The sequence below is a fragment of the Cavia porcellus genome, unplaced genomic scaffold (assembly GCF_034190915.1).
Source record: "Cavia porcellus strain 051 isolate PalLab524CR breed Dunkin Hartley unplaced genomic scaffold, mCavPor4.1 scaffold_9, whole genome shotgun sequence".
NCBI classification, from domain to species: Eukaryota; Metazoa; Chordata; class Mammalia; order Rodentia; family Caviidae; genus Cavia; species Cavia porcellus.
In genome coordinates, this window is record NW_026947492.1 from 42,080,835 (window position 1) to 42,096,992 (window position 16,158).

Sequence of the window (16,158 nt, forward strand, 5' to 3'; positions counted from 1 at the left end):
AGGATCCAGCAAATCATCAAGAAGATTATACACCATGACCAGGTGGGATTCATCCCAGGAATGCAAGGATGGTTCAACATACGCAAATCAATAAATGTAATCCACCATATCAATAAAGCCAAAAATAAGAATCACATGATCATCTCTATAGATGCAGAAAAAGCCTTCGATAAGGGCCAACACTTATTCATGATAAGAACTTTACAGAAAATTGGAATAAATGGTCTTTACCTCAATATAATAAAGGCCATTTATGACAAACCAACAGCCAGCATCATAATAAATGGCCAAAAATTGAAAGCCTTTACTTTAAAATCGGGTACAAGACAAGGATGTCCTTTATCACCACTCCTATTTAATATAGTACTGGAAGTACTAGCCAGAGCAATTAGGCAAGAAAGAGAAATAAAAGGGGTAAAGATAGGAAAAGAAGAAGTTAAATTATCATTCTTTGCAGATGACATGATACTCTACATAGAAGACCCCCTAAACTCCATTGAAATACTCTTAGATACAATAAATAAATTCAGTAATGTGGCTGGATACAAAATCAATACTCAGAAATCAATAGCATTCCTATACACGAACAACAAAATTACAGAGAGGGAAATAAGAGAAACTGGACTATTCACATTAGCAAGCAAAAAAATGAAATATTTAGGAATTACTCTTACGAAAGAAGTGAAAGACTTATACAGTGAAAATTATATTACACTGAAAAAGGAAATTGAAGATGATCTCAGAAAATGGAAAGACATCCCTTGCTCATGGATAGGAAGAACAAACATTGTGAAAATGGCCATTCTCCCAAAACTGTTATACAGATTCAATGCAATCCCAATAGAAATACCATCAACATACCTTATAGATCTAGAGAAATCACTCCTAAATTTCATCTGGAACCAGAAGAGACCTAGAATCGCAAAGGCAATTCTAAGCAGCAAAGACAAAGCAGGAGGCATCACAATCCCTGACTTGAAGTTATACTACAAAGCAACAGTAGTAAAATCAACATGGTATTGGAATCAAAACAGAGCTGAAGATCAGTGGAATAGATTAGAAGACACAACCACAACTACGAACACACTCAACCACCTTATTTTTGATAAAGGAGCCAAGCAGGTTCACTGGAAGAACGACAGTCTCTTTAATAAATGGTGCTGGAAAAACTGGCTCTCCATTTGCCAAAAACTAAAGCTAGACCCATGTCTATCACCATGTACTAAATTAAAATCTAAATGGGTCAAGGATCTGAATATTAAAACAGAAACACTAAATCTATTGGAAGACAAAATAGGTAGAAACCTTGGAGACATAGGAGTAGGTAAAGAATTCATGAACAGGACTCAAACCGCACGGGAAATACTTCCCAGAATCAATAACTGGGACCACTTCTTATTAAAAAGTTTCTGCATATCAAAAGAAATCTCCAGCATAGTGAAAAGAAAACCCACAAACTGGGAAAAGATTTTAATGAACTCTCTCTCAGACAAGGGCCTCTTGTCTAAAACATATAAAGAATTAAAGAAACTCAGACCTCCGAAATTCAAAGATCCAATCCAAAAATGGGCATCTGAGATGAATATGCAATTCTCAGATGAAGAAATGCAAATGGCAAATAAATACATGAAAAAATGCTCATCATCATTGGTCATTAGAGAAATGCAAATTAAAACCACACTGAGATACCTTCTCACTCCTGAAAGAATGGCCAGGATCAAGAAAACCGACAACAAATGCTGGAGAGGCTGTGGGGAAAAAGGAACTCTCCTGCACTGCTCATGGGAGTGTAGACTGGTACAGCCTTTGTGGAGATCTGTCTGGAGATTTCTCAAAAAGGTGGGACTGGAAATCCCATTTATTCCAGCTATTCCACTTCTAGGCATATTCCCAGAAGAACTGAAAGCATCATACCACAGTGATATATGTGCACCTATGTTTATAGCAGCACAATTTGTAATCGCCAGATCTTGGAAACAACCCAAGTGCCCATCAACTGAGGAATGGATAAAAAAGTCCTGGTATTTCTATACAATGGAGTATTATTCAGCTATAAAGAAGGATCACATTGAGATATTTATCAATAAATGGGCGCAGCTTGAGACCATACTCATAAGTGAAATAAATCAATCTCGCATGTGTGAATACCGAATAGTTTCCCTAATGTAAGTAATGATTCAAATATATAAAAATATGTGGTAATCATGATTCCCCATTAGGTGGCCTTGAAGCCTTATAAAGTTTTCACTCATTAATTAGAAAGGCTTTATTCTGGGTTTCTTGATATGAAAATATTTGAAGCTAGAGTATATGAAGTTTTACCCAAATATTTCAAGGAAAAAGACACTATGGTAACTACTATTAAGTCAGGTTATATAGTGGTGAAGTACTAGGTTATTGAAACAGTCATGCTGTGACCTCTATTGTTATATTGTTATGTCCTGTTTTATCTCAATCTCCCCCTTATTGTTTCAAAAAAAATTATTTAGTCATTTCTTATGTTTGTCTTAATTAAAGAAAAAATTCAAAAAAATTAGGATATATAAATAGTAACTCTTTTCGATTTCCTATTAACTTGTTTTGAAGTCCTGTAGTACTCCCACGATCTTGTTTTGACTGATTAGACTCTGTTCCATTCTATATGATAGTATCAAGTTTGAAGACATAGGCAACTACTTTGAAGACAATAAGATTCACTAAGATACCCATTCTGGTTTGACTATTGTCTTCTTTGGAAGTCCTGTAATGTTTACATTGCCTAAGTTTTATTGGTCTTGTTCTCTACTGTTTTGTCCAACTTTATAATATCTAATAAGATAGACAATTCTTTTTAAGGAAACAAGGGACAACGTTGATAACCATTGTTGATAAACTTGTACTCTGTTCTACACCATGTGCTATGTCTATCCTTGGTATTGACTGACAGCTTTGTTTTGCCATATTTGACTGTATTCTTCCCCCCCCCAAAGAAAGTAATAAGCACTAAGGAGTAATAAAATCCAAGATGTGTAAATTTTGTTGTAAAAAAGAGAGGGGAAAAAAAAAAGAAAAAGAGCTCTAACGGATATAACAGCAAGTGTGTTTGGGGGTGTTAAATAGCTGACTTTATCAATGTTTTTGGAACATTGAACACAGCTGTTTGCAGTCTCCCTGTTTGAATGTCCACCTTGTGTTCTTTGATACTGTGATTTGAGGAACTATTTTCAAGAAAATAGTGTGTAATCTACTAGCAGGTAATTTCTTACTGTTATGGTTTTTTGTTTCGTTTTGTTTTGTTTTGTTTTGTAGTTCTGTATTGCGTGTACCCTTACGCCGCTTTGGTTTGTTTTGTGTTTTTCTCTTTTTCCTCTTAAATTAAAAAAAAAAAAAAAAAAAAAAAGGCTTCTGCACAACACAGGGAATAATGAACAAAATGAAGAGAAAACCTACAAGATGGGAAAAAATTGCCAGCTATTCTTTAGATAAAGACTAATATCACATAGTCTACTAAAAAATAAAAGATCCAATAAAAGTGGATAATTGAAATAAATACAAACATCTCAAAAGAAGAAATACAAATGGCCAGTAAGTATATGAGAAAATGTTCAGCATTTTTGATTGTTAAAAATGCAGATCAAAACAACACCGAGATTCCATCTTATTCCTGAAAGAAAGACTATCATCATGGACACAAAAATAAGAAATTCTGGAGAGGTTGTGAGGAAAAAGGAACACATTTACCTTGTTGTTCAGTGTATAAAGTAATGCAACTGTTATGGAAGTCAGTAAGGAGATTCTTCAGAAAACCAAAAATATAAATTTCATTTGACTCAGCTATACCCCTTCTGGTTATCTTCCTGAAAGAGTTAAAAGTCATCATAGTACAGTGATATGTGCCTATCCAGTACAATTCAGAATAGTTATACAATGAAAGTGGCCTATGTGTCCATCTACGGATGAATGGATAATGAAAACATGTCACATGTATACAATGGTATGCTACTCAGTGGTAAAGGAGGAAAAAATTGAGTATTTGTAGGAAAATGGGAGCATCTTGAGGCCATAATACTAAGTGAAATAAATCAGACACAGAGGTTAAATCTCTCTTCAATTCTCTTATGCAAGAAACTAAAAACACAAATAATGTAAAGAATAAAATAAAAGACAGCAGGAAACAGGAAGGTAGGTTCTGTGGCGATAGGAAGGGGCTTTGGAGAAGAGGGGAAGGTGAGGATGAGGGAAGGGGCAGTAACAATGAGGAGATGTGGATGTGTTTCTATCAGTTCCCAGAGATGAATATAACTCTTTATGTATGACACTCACATACCAATAAAAACTGAAAGGACAGAAAGAAATTTTGCAATTCCAAAGTAACGTCTAAGTAAAATACCCGCACACATTATAGTTACCCTATTTCCCTGAATCCCAGGAATAATTCCAGCATGCATAAAAGAACATGGAGACTTCACTAGAGGCAGATGCCTTTGTGGCGCTGCCTGATTTTCACTTGAAGACATACATTTCTCTATATCTCCTTTGCGATAAATTCTAACTATACTCCTGCACAGCTGCCTATGTATCTTGACTGCATACCTAATCCTTATTTTCTCCAAAGTATCCCACGTGCTGGAGCGAGGTATTGGTACCACTCCCAAGCCCTGCTTTCATGACAGGATAACACTCACTTCTCATCCCACAAACAAAAATTTGTAGTAATGAAGGGTAAACCATGCAATAGACTATACACATACAGAAATTTGAGCAATAAAACTTGTTTACAAGTAAAGTCCTGCAGAAAATTTTAGACATTAAGGTAAAAGATTTAATCCGAGGTATGGGGCTAAGCGGAGAGGGAGGCAGGACAAAGACTGCAGGGCTTTCGAAAGGGCTCACATCCAGGGTCTTCGGTTGTCTCCATTTAAACAGTATGGATCTGGGGGTGAATGCACTTGTAAAAATAGTTCTCCACTTTGTCTATAGGATACCACCCACAACCCTTCATTTTCTAGCCAACTGAAACTGAACACATGCATTTCCTTTAGCCTTACAAGTTTTCACCCTTGCCTTTACAAGTTTATATATGGGAAAAATGTGAAAAGCACTCCTGGTTTTACATTAATATGTAGAATGAAGCCCAAATCTACCTGGAAACATTATGGTTGCTGACAGTAAGGTGTTAGCCGGCTCAAAATCCTGAAACTCTGGGGGAAGAGAATCAGCAAATTTGAGAGAAAATTAAATGGGAGAATCATTCTTTACCTCTTGTATTTTTCTTGATGATGGCTCTGGACTCCATTAGGAGATATGGCCCTGACAGTGACAAGATAGAGGGAGAGAGGGAGGGAGCACAGAGAGGAAGAGTGGAATGGAGCAAAGCAGGAAAGTTTGAGGGGGTTTGGGCATATTTATTCAGGCTTTCTCAAACTATAGAGTGCTGGTAACTTGATGCCGTGATGAGACCAAGCGCACTAGGATTGGCTCTTAGGCCTGTCCTTCTGTGCCTCAGTGTTCCTTCAGTGTCCCCTGAGCCTGACTCATTTCTCTCACTTTTGATGCCTTTTTCTCTCTCAAGGTTCTGTCATCCTCCAATGCACAGCTGGTTCCAATGCCCTCACTCTGGCAATCCATCCATCTTTGTCTGTTTATGCCTGAACATTAAAGAAGGGATAACTGCAAAACAAGGAATGTGTCTCTGTACGGTGAGGGCATCTCTCATGGGTTTCCCTCCACGGCACATCCAAACCTGGCCTTCCGGGCAAGATTTCCACTGTGTGCAATAAACACACTCAGCCTGGGACACAAGAGTTGGAAACAAGGTTTTATTCTTTTCTGCTTTTTTTCCTTCTTTTGGATTTGAATATTTTCTCTTTCTGAGGACATGAATAAGGCACCACTTATCTGTTACTACAGATATTTTCTTTTTAGCACAATATTAAATTAGAAATTTTAACTAGGATGCCAATATAAATATTTATGCTGTATAATATAAATTCTGAAGTAGATTATCAAGGGTATAATAATATAATAATACCATTACTATCCTATGATCAATAACCTAGTGTCATACAGTTCAGGCTTGTAGGTGGGACTTTTCCATTTTTAGCATTGAAAGTCCCAAGTTCCCAGAAAAGCTTCAGTCCTGAGCAAGCAGGGATGGCTGATCACTATCTACAGCAAAACTCAAATGACATTGCCTTCATTGAGAGGGTGGGGATTATTTTCAACAGGTAAAACAGAATTTACATGTAGGTAGTCCCCTACAGGTCAGCTGCTTGAGGATGCCCCTTGGAACATCCTTCCAATTTTCCTTCTGATGGCCTTAGGTTTTCCTCATGGCTGTGAGTTGTTTTCTCTACTTCTGGCCCCTACATAACAAACAAAAATTGGAATAGTAAAACACCTGCTCATGTGGCTCCCTTTCAAAAGCCTCTCTGGAAATCCTACCAAGCAATTTTTGCCTATATTTCAGAATTGAATTCCATGTTCCCTCCTCAGTGACACAGGAGCAAGGATTAGTGATTTTAGTTGTACACATCACCACTACATCCCAAATCAAGAGTATATTGCTAAGGAAGGCATCTTTCTTTCTAAAAGGAAAATGAACAGCAGCTGCCTCAGGAACTAAGTAAAAACAACATTAAAACAGCACAAAACTTCAGTAGTGTGATATCCTAAGGCATAAACCAATTGAAATATGATGGTGTCTTTGCCTGTCTTTCCTCAGGTTGGGGGGAGGATGTACCATGCTTGTGTTCAGAATCTGAAGTCTGCAGAAGTTAATCTTGGTCCTACTAATGATGGAAGATTAGTTTGCTTTTTCTATTCCATGATTTCTACTGCAAATGGAAATGGTTTTCTACATCATAGCAGATTAGAAGTGGCTTTTTGAATCATGCAAAGTAGCATCATTCTGGTAATGAGATTTGAAACTGAAAAGCAAAAAGAGAGAAGTGAATTCATGTCAATTATTTTCTATTAAGAAAAATGTTAGCTTATTCTCATCATCTCTGTTACAGGGAGTGCAAACTCTTGTGCAATCTTTACAAGATTCTTCTGATAGTCACTGACAAATTTTAAATTTTCAGTAACACTGTTAGGCTGTCTCCTATCTCTTATAAAATTCAAGATAAGTGAAAGGAGTGGCACCAAAGCAAAGATACAAAGGCACAAAATCCTCAAAACTTGTTTCTGTTCTTCAAGGTCATGATTTTTTCCTTTGAAAAACTTCAAAGATCTGTATTTTAATGCAAAATGCTTGGTCCCCAGGTGGAAAAGCTATTTTAAAGGTTTTGTTTTATATTTGGTCATTCCAAATTATACAAAGTAGTCTTGCGGAATATGAATAACCTGTTGCAATTAACTTGTAATTTACGTAGGACTTTTGGTATTTTCTTTTAAATGCAACTTTCTTTTTATGCTCAGTTTTGGTGTCTCCTGCTATCTCATTACTATTCGGTCTTTTCTTCTTTTCAAAGAGGCTCTTCAGTGACACTTGGTTTTGTTTGTTTGTTTTTCTCATTTTGTTTGTGGTTAGCTTTTGGGCTTACTTAAACTGTGATTGAGATAAGTGGATAGTGCAGGAAAGAGACAAAGACAGAATTGGTAACTGAAATAGTGGGCAGGCCACCTGTGGATAAAAATGCATCAGATTCTGACTTAAAGCTTGCCACCAGATGCAGCTATATAAATGAAGACATCAACTCATTTGCCACTAAATGCAGCTTAATTTTTACTTGCTATTCACCAATAGGGCTTTGATATAAGTCTGTAAGCAATTGATTAATTATGCTATCTGTGAAGTATATTTCTGAAGAAAAATGTAACAAGTCTTTATTAGCCTAAATTAGTGTTCCACTAAGAGGCTCACCTTGTACTTTCATCGAAAAGTCTCAACTGTACTTGAGGCAACAGATTATAGAAGGCAAACAGCTATTTAAGATTTCTCTTAAAATGATAAAATTCTCACTTTGTGCTGAATTGGTTAAAAGAAACTTTTAGAGCTGTGGTCCCCAGATTTTTTGGCACCAGGGACTAGTTTTATGGAAGATATTTTTTTCTATGAACCAGAGACAGGGAATATGTGGAGGTTTTCCCCTTTTCAATAATATTCTCAGTGATTTTCATTTTTACTCATTTTGGCAAGAGTTAGTCTATGGGCATATAAATCCATGATTGAGGCAAGAGTACAGTGTAAGAAAGAGGCATGAACAGAAGTGATAAAATAATGGGAGCATGTCAGCTAAAATAAATGTTGAATTCTGACTTAAAGTCTGCCAACAATGTAGCTGTATAATTGATGTAATCAATCAACTTGTCATTGTAACCTTGCCACCAGATGTAGTTAAACTTTTACCATTCACTGATAGAGTTTCAATATGAATGTGAAAGGAAATGATTAATTGCATGTCTGTCCAGTCAAATCTCTCTGCTAATATTAACCTGTATTTGCAGCTACTTCCCAGTGCTAGCATCACTGCCTCAGCTCCACCTCAGGTCATCAGGCATTAGATTCTACTCAGAAGCATACAACCTATGAACATCCAACATACGGTTTATAGTGGTGTTTGATCTCCTATCAGAATCTAATATTATCACTGACTTGACAGGAGGTGGAGCTCAAGGAGCAATGTGAGCAATGAGAACTGACTATAAATACAGATGGAATATCACTCCCTTGCCTGCTGCTTACCTCTTGCTGTGCTGCCCAGTTCCTATAACAGATGCTGGAGAAGTGAGGTGAGACGTTTAGAGAAATGTCTCAGTTTAAACCACAAATTAATTGAATTCTTTCACTTCTGTTGCAAGCACTGGACTTCCTAGAGATCAATGCTAACAGAACTATACTTCTGCCAATCTGCCATCTCCAAATATCCTTGAAGTTTCCCCTTTTATGTTAACTGTGTGGTATTGCTATAACAAAATGTCATAACTTGCATAGTTTAGACAACAGAAATTTATTTCTTACAGTTTGGAAAACTGAGGAGTCTAAGATCAATGCACTGGCAAATCTCGTGTCTGTTGAGGACCTGCTTTCTGATCTCGAGAAGACCTTATTGCTGTATAATTATATGGCTGAAAGACCACTCACTCCTTGGCTTCTTCTTATAAGAACACCCAATCATTCACGAGGACTTCACCCTCATGACCTAATTGTCCTCCCAAAGATCTGTCTCCAAGTATCATTACACCTGAATGAGGCCTTCAATGTATAAGTTTGTGGGTAGCCATATAAATTCAGTCAACTGCACTTCCTATCAGTGGATTTCCCCCAAATATCAGGAGACCACATGTTCCAGTTTATCTGGGCCTACCCAGGTTTCATCTGTTATTCTTACATGATTAACAGTGTCTCCTCTCATTTCCAAAATATTTATTCCACCTAAATCTGCCATCTCAGCTAAGAAGAAAGAGCAAATACTTTTCACAAGACTGTAGGGTTTACTGCAGTTTTTTACCTAGAGCTACTGTCAGAAAGCCTCGTCTAGCTGATCATTTTATACCAACCATCTATCCTACCTTGTCCTTTCTCGCAACTCAGATGGAGTTTTGTTCACAACAGTGATGCTGCCTATGTATACACAAACTTTGCCCCCATACTTAGTAGGTTGCGCCCGTCCTAGAAAAGGCTATAATTTCTCTTCAAAAGACGACAAAGAAAATGGTGTGGTTTGCAATCCATACCAAGGAAAGTAAATAGCCAAAAGATGTGAGAGTTGAAGGATTTTCATGCCTACAACAATATTACTTTTCCTGCTATAGTAAAACTTCCTTAGAACGCGTCCATCACTGCTAGCAGTGTTCAGGCTCCAACCACGGGAGATAGCTGCACAGGAGTTAATTCAGTAATTGCACTGTTGTCAAACATCAAGAGGATTCTGTTTTTAACTTCCATGTGTAATTATAAAAATTTGTGCTTCTGTGGCTGTTAAACAGCAATTACCTCTGATTAGGGGGTTACCAGGAAGAAAGAGGCCCCTTCTAGATACTCTAATTGGATAATGAAGCAAAGTTAAAGATATCATGCATGGTGAAAAACAATGCTTGCTTGGAGACAACAGAGTGGCTGTGCTTGTCAAACAAATAGGCACATTATAAAACATCTACACAATAGGGCTCCTGATGTTACTGCTATTTTTTCTGCAGTCATGTGCTATCTAGTCTTACACTAACTCGGCAATGGAAGGCGAATGTGATGTTTCTTTTGTAAATGGAAAACCTGAGGCCTAGTAGTAGCGCTACATCCTCCCACATGAACTAAGGTTGGATCCCTGTATAAATATAGACAAATTACTTACTGGAACTCCTGTTTCTTCATCCATAAAACTGTGATGATAGTAATGACTGTAAAGCACCTGTGCAGGGCCTGACTCAGCAAGCATGCAACCAGTGATAAATGACAATCCTTATGGTTCTCCCTGTCCTCTCTCTTATCATCATTGTCATCATTGCTGTCCCTTTGATCACAAATGTTGCTGGAGACCAAAATAATTGCAACTATCTTACTGTCTTATATCTGTATAATATATCTTTTTACACCTTATTGATTGTTACAAACTAAAAGAAATAGTAGTTTAATTTATCTTAGAAAATAGAAAGACATTCATGAAAATTCTGTATTTAACCACCTGAATTTATTTGCTAAGGAAAATAGTTCAGTCAGCTAGACCTTTTGCATTTACTGGTCCTCCATAAGACCTACAGGTACAAATATTTGTTTGAAAATGTACTTAAATCCACATATCTAAAATGCATGCTTTCTTCCACACAGTCATTTTGGGAGGCTGCACACTGATTTTTACAATGCTATAGGAAATCCCTCTCTGGGAACAGATTCTGAAAGTCCTCCATAAACCACAAAAGAAAATCTCTCCTTTCCGCCATGGTTTTCAATCTTGACTGTGTATTAGAATCACCTGCGGAGGTTTAGTAAAATGTGAGCTACCGGCTCACCAAAAGCAGTTAGGTTTGAATACCAGGCTTTCGTAATGTTTTCAAACTTCTTCCAGTGATGCTAAAAAATTGCAACAACCAAGAGCCACTTCTCTTTATTTAATGAACAGATACACTCAATTTCTCTTTGAATGATAATTTAATGCAAAATTTTAAATGTACCATCAAAAGGCAGAAATATATCTATTCCAAATGGGAAGGAGATCAAGAGATGGAAGGAAGTGGGAAGCAGGAAGGGGATGAATACAAAAATTAAGATAAGTATTTGTATGAACTCCACATAAGGAATGTAAACATTATCTACTGCAAGCATGCACTACAAAAAAGTAAAAATACTTTTAAAAATACCTTTAAAAATGCATATCAAGAAAATGTGCTATAACTTCCAGAATCAAGTGCCAATTTTTCTCCACTATAGGAACTTACTGTTAGTGTAAGTACGAACCATTTCAGAGGAACCATTTAGAAAAGATTAAAAAATCATTTACAAAACTACCTTGTAAATTTCTGGTAATTATGAAAAAATGCTGCTATGAACATTTGCAGACAAATTTGTATAGACACGTGTTCACTCCTCTTGCATAAATGCTAAAGAGGGGAATAGCTAGTTTAAGAGAATGTATGTGTATGAGAAACTGCCAAACATTTCTCTAACAGGATAAAATATTTTACACTCCAATCAATAGTATGTGAGAGTTCTCACTGTCCCTCTTGTTCGTCACCATTTAAATATTGTCACACATTTTGATTTGGCCACTGTAAAAGGTATAAAGTATGCTGAGATCATGGCTTAAATTTACACTTGCTTGACGATCAGTGATATTGAACATCTTTTCTTATTTTTACAAGCAATTTATAAACAGTTTGTATACATTTTCTTGTGAAATGCCCGGTCAAGTATTTTTGGCCACAGTTAAAAGATTTTTAAAAATTTCAAAGAGCTAGAGATTTATACGTAATTGTAAGAAACAACAAGGGCCCATAAACCCTTTATTTATTTTACTCCAGCTATTGCGTATATAAAATTATAATGTAATACCACAACCTGGATACTGACGTTAAAGCAGTCCACCCATCTTTTTCGGATTCCTGTTTTATGTATACTCATCTGTGTACACATGTGTATACTGTGTAATTAGTTCCACTTACCTTTATAACACGTCTACGTTCCTGGGTCCACAGTTACAGTCAAGATGCACGACAGTTCCTTTACCATAAGTATTCCTTATATTGCTCTTGTATAACCATGTTCCCCTCCTTCTGACCTTCCTTAAATTCTGGAACTATTAAGCTGTTCGCAGTTTGTAAAATTTTATCATTTAAAAATGTACATTGTCCCCTTTGCACACCTGTGACACCAGCATTGGGGAGGCTGAGGCAGGAGGACTGCCATGAATTTCAGGCCAACCTGGGTTACATAGTGAGTTCAAGACCAGCCTGAATTACATAGTGAGACTCTACATCAAAAAACAAACAAACAATACACCCTGTCCATCAGTAGACGAATGACAAAAAAAGTGTGGTGTAGACATACAATGAAATGTAATTCAGCCATTAAAGGAAAGTAATTCTGACAAGTGTCACAAGATTGATGAACCTCGAGGGTAACATGCTATGTGAAATAAGCCAGTCACAAAAAGACAAGCTCTGTAAGGTACCACCATAGGAGGCATCTAGAGTAGCCAGATTTCTAGAAGGAAGAATGATGGTTACCAGTAACAAGGTGAGGTGGGGGAAATGAGGAACTGATTGATGAGTATAGAGTGTCAGTTTTCCAGGATGAGAAAGCTCTGGATTGCTCATAGAACAATGTGAATATAATATTCATATAATATTTGGTTGAACAAATAGTTGAGATGCTGGATTTTATGCTGTGCATTCTAACCAGAATTTTAGCATAGCTGAATTCAAGTAAAATGATACAGCATGTAACTGTTTGGGATTGGCTTTTATCCCTTTATATAAAAAAGGAGAGCTCGAGGTGCTGCACATATCAGTAGCTGGTCCCCTTTACTCGCTGAACAGTGTTCCGTGCTGTGGACGTGCCAGTTCGTAGCCATTCACCAGCTGCACGGTGGCTGTCTGCATTGTTTCACTTGCCACCATTATAAATAAAGCACTCATAATTCTTTGTGTACAGGTTTTTGTGTGAACATTCAGTTTTCATTCTGTGAGAAAAAAGACACAGAAGCACAGTTGCTGGGTCCCTTGGTAATTGCAGAGTTGGGATAAACCCAACTGTTTTCCAGAGTAGCTGTACCATTTTGTATCCCCACCAGCAATGTGTGAATGACCCACTTCATTTGCACACTCACCAAAATTGGGCGGTGTAAGTATTTTTTAAAAAATTTTAACCATCCTAATAGATATGTGATGATACTTCATTACAGTTTTAATTTCCATTTTCCTTATGTCTAATGAAACTGAGCATCTTTCGTGTTTATTTGTCATATGTTTGTCTTCTTCAGTGAAATGTTTGGTTTGCTCGTTTTGCTTGGGGGTTGAATTTGCTGCTGTTTTCAGTGGATATGTTACTTTGCTTTTTGGTTGAGTTTTGAAAGATTTTCATTTAAAAATTATTTTGTTGTGGAAAAACACAATATAAAATTTTCACATCTCAACCATTTCTCAGTGAACAGTTTGATAGTATTAAGTACATACACACTGTGAAACCCATCTGCAGGATGTTATCTTATAACTGACAGGCTGTCTTCACTAGATCCCTCCCCATTTTCTGTCTCTCTTGGAATCTTTTTCACAGGGTCCAAGAAAACTTAGGCTTTCTAGAAGTGGAAACAGATTATTGATTTTGCATCATTTTACTTTATAATATTAGCATGTAAAGTCATAAATGTAGCCATAAGTATTGAATTAACTGTATCCTATAAATTGTGATATACTATCTTTCAGTTCAAAATATTTTCTTATTTCCTTTGCAATTTTTCTTTGATGCAAGAGAATTATACACTAAATATACAATTTGGGATGTACAGAAAAGAGTAAGCATAAAAATCTGAGCCTGTTCTCCTAGGGAAAATGTGTTTGCAAAGTTGCCCCTTGGCTATGATCTTAGAATTTGAATTTTGAGAGGCTTCCACCATTCTGTATAATATAGGAATAGATTCCTGTCCTTAACTGTTCATACAAATGTGGTCTGTGATAAGTACCTGCTCTCTTGGGAAGGGCCTGGAATTTTGGCAAATGTTAGGCAGAAGGTTGTCATGTGACTGAGCTTTGAGAAAAACATGGACCCCTAGACACAAGTTTTCTTCCTTGGTATCCAATACGCCACTCATGATTCTTTAGCTGACTCCACTGGGCGAGGACTCTTGGAATTTTTAATTGTTTTCCTCCAGACTTTGCTTCATGATCCTCTTCCCTTTGCCAATTTTGTTTTCTACCCTTTCCTCTGCTATATCCAACTTTCAGGTAACCCTTCAAATAAACTTTTCATATCCAATACCATATTTTTCTTTTTGACCTATAGTGTTCATCTCTGTGTTAAAATTCCCACCACACATATTTTCCTCCTTTCCCACTATCTCCTTTCACATAATTTTCATATTTAATTTTAAATCATAAATCTCTTAAATGTAAAACCTGTTTGCATTTCCTTGTGTTTGATGCTTCTATTGTCCATATATCACATATTTTCCCCTTTGCACATATTATAATTTTTGTTTTTGTATGCCACTCACATTGTGAAAAGAATAGTCAAAATTAATTTAAGAAATATTTATCAGGAGCTGGGGACTTAGCTCAGCAGCATAAACGCCTGCTTGGCAAGTGCGAGGTTGTAAGTTTGATTCCCTGGTACCAATAATAATAATAATAATAATAATGTTTATCATCAGAAAAGTGAACACCTGTTCTCCTGGATTCTAGTGTGGGTGTCTTGAGTCAATCAGATCTGCAGTTACCCAAATGCAGGGTTTTTTTTCTCTTGGTAGCTTTAGAGTTTGCATAAAACTAACTTCAAGCATTTAGAAGTAGGAACTAGACTTTCTTCTGATCAGGAAGTGCTGATGAGACTTTGTAGATAGCTTTATGCTTTATAGTTCGGCCACTGGCTAACTCAATCCTGAGAAGTCTCTGATTGTCAGTCCAGCTGCCAGTGTTTGGTAGCTAGTGAGTTCTTTCTTCACCCCCGCCCCCATATCACTCTTTCTCTGAATGATCGTCCCCTTTTTGTTGCTAGTCTGTGTCATTCTTTAGAGAAGTGGTACAGACTCCTCTATGGAGTATCTTGGAGGAATTTATCTGGAGTTCTATTACTCTCCTCTTGTCCATCAGCAGGTCATAGTCTTACACTTTGTGAATAGAGACAATTTTACATAGTCCTTTCCATTTGGATATGCTTTATTTATTTGCTTGATTTCTGAGATTAAGAGTTTTAATACTATGTTGAGTAAAATTGGTAATAGTTAGTGATCATCTTGTTTCTTCCTGATTGTGTGTGAAAAGCTTTCAGTTTTTTGTTGTTAAGTCTGATAAAATTAAGTATGATGGTAACTGTGGGCTTACCACATATGGCTGTTACTGCATTGTGGTAATTGTCTTACTCACAATTTTAGAAAGATACCAAGAATATAATCAGGGAAAACATAGTCTCTTCAGCAAGCAGTGTTGGAAGGACTAGATATCTATACGTAAAGAAATTAAACTAGACCCTTACTTTATACGTTATGCAAATATCAATTCAAAATGGAATAAAGATTTAATTAAGACACAAATCTACAAAATCCCTAGAAGAAAATATGAGATGAAGATTTCATGACACTGGTATTTGGCAATTATTTTGTAGACATGACACAAAGCTCACAAGGAACAAAGCTCACAAGGAGCAAAGATAGGACAGTGGTACTGGATCAAACGCTTTTGCATAGCAAAGAAAAGAATCAATTGAATGAAAAATTAACCTATAGAATAGGAGAGACTATTTGCAAGTCATTTATCTGATGAGTTGATATATGTAATATAAAAGAAACTCCCGGAAGGAGTGGTGCAGAGGTGTGTGCTAGTGGACATGTGCACAGGCAGAGGTGGCAGTTCAAACACTGTGAAATTATCAGGCCTTTCTGCAGACAAGAAGCATCCGAGGAGCGTCCAAGGTCCATAGACATTCTGAACTTCACATCGGATTCTGGGAGTTTATATTTTTAAAGTATTCCCCAAATATTTCTGATGCACATCAGTAGGGGAATACCATTCATATTGTGTGTGTGTGTG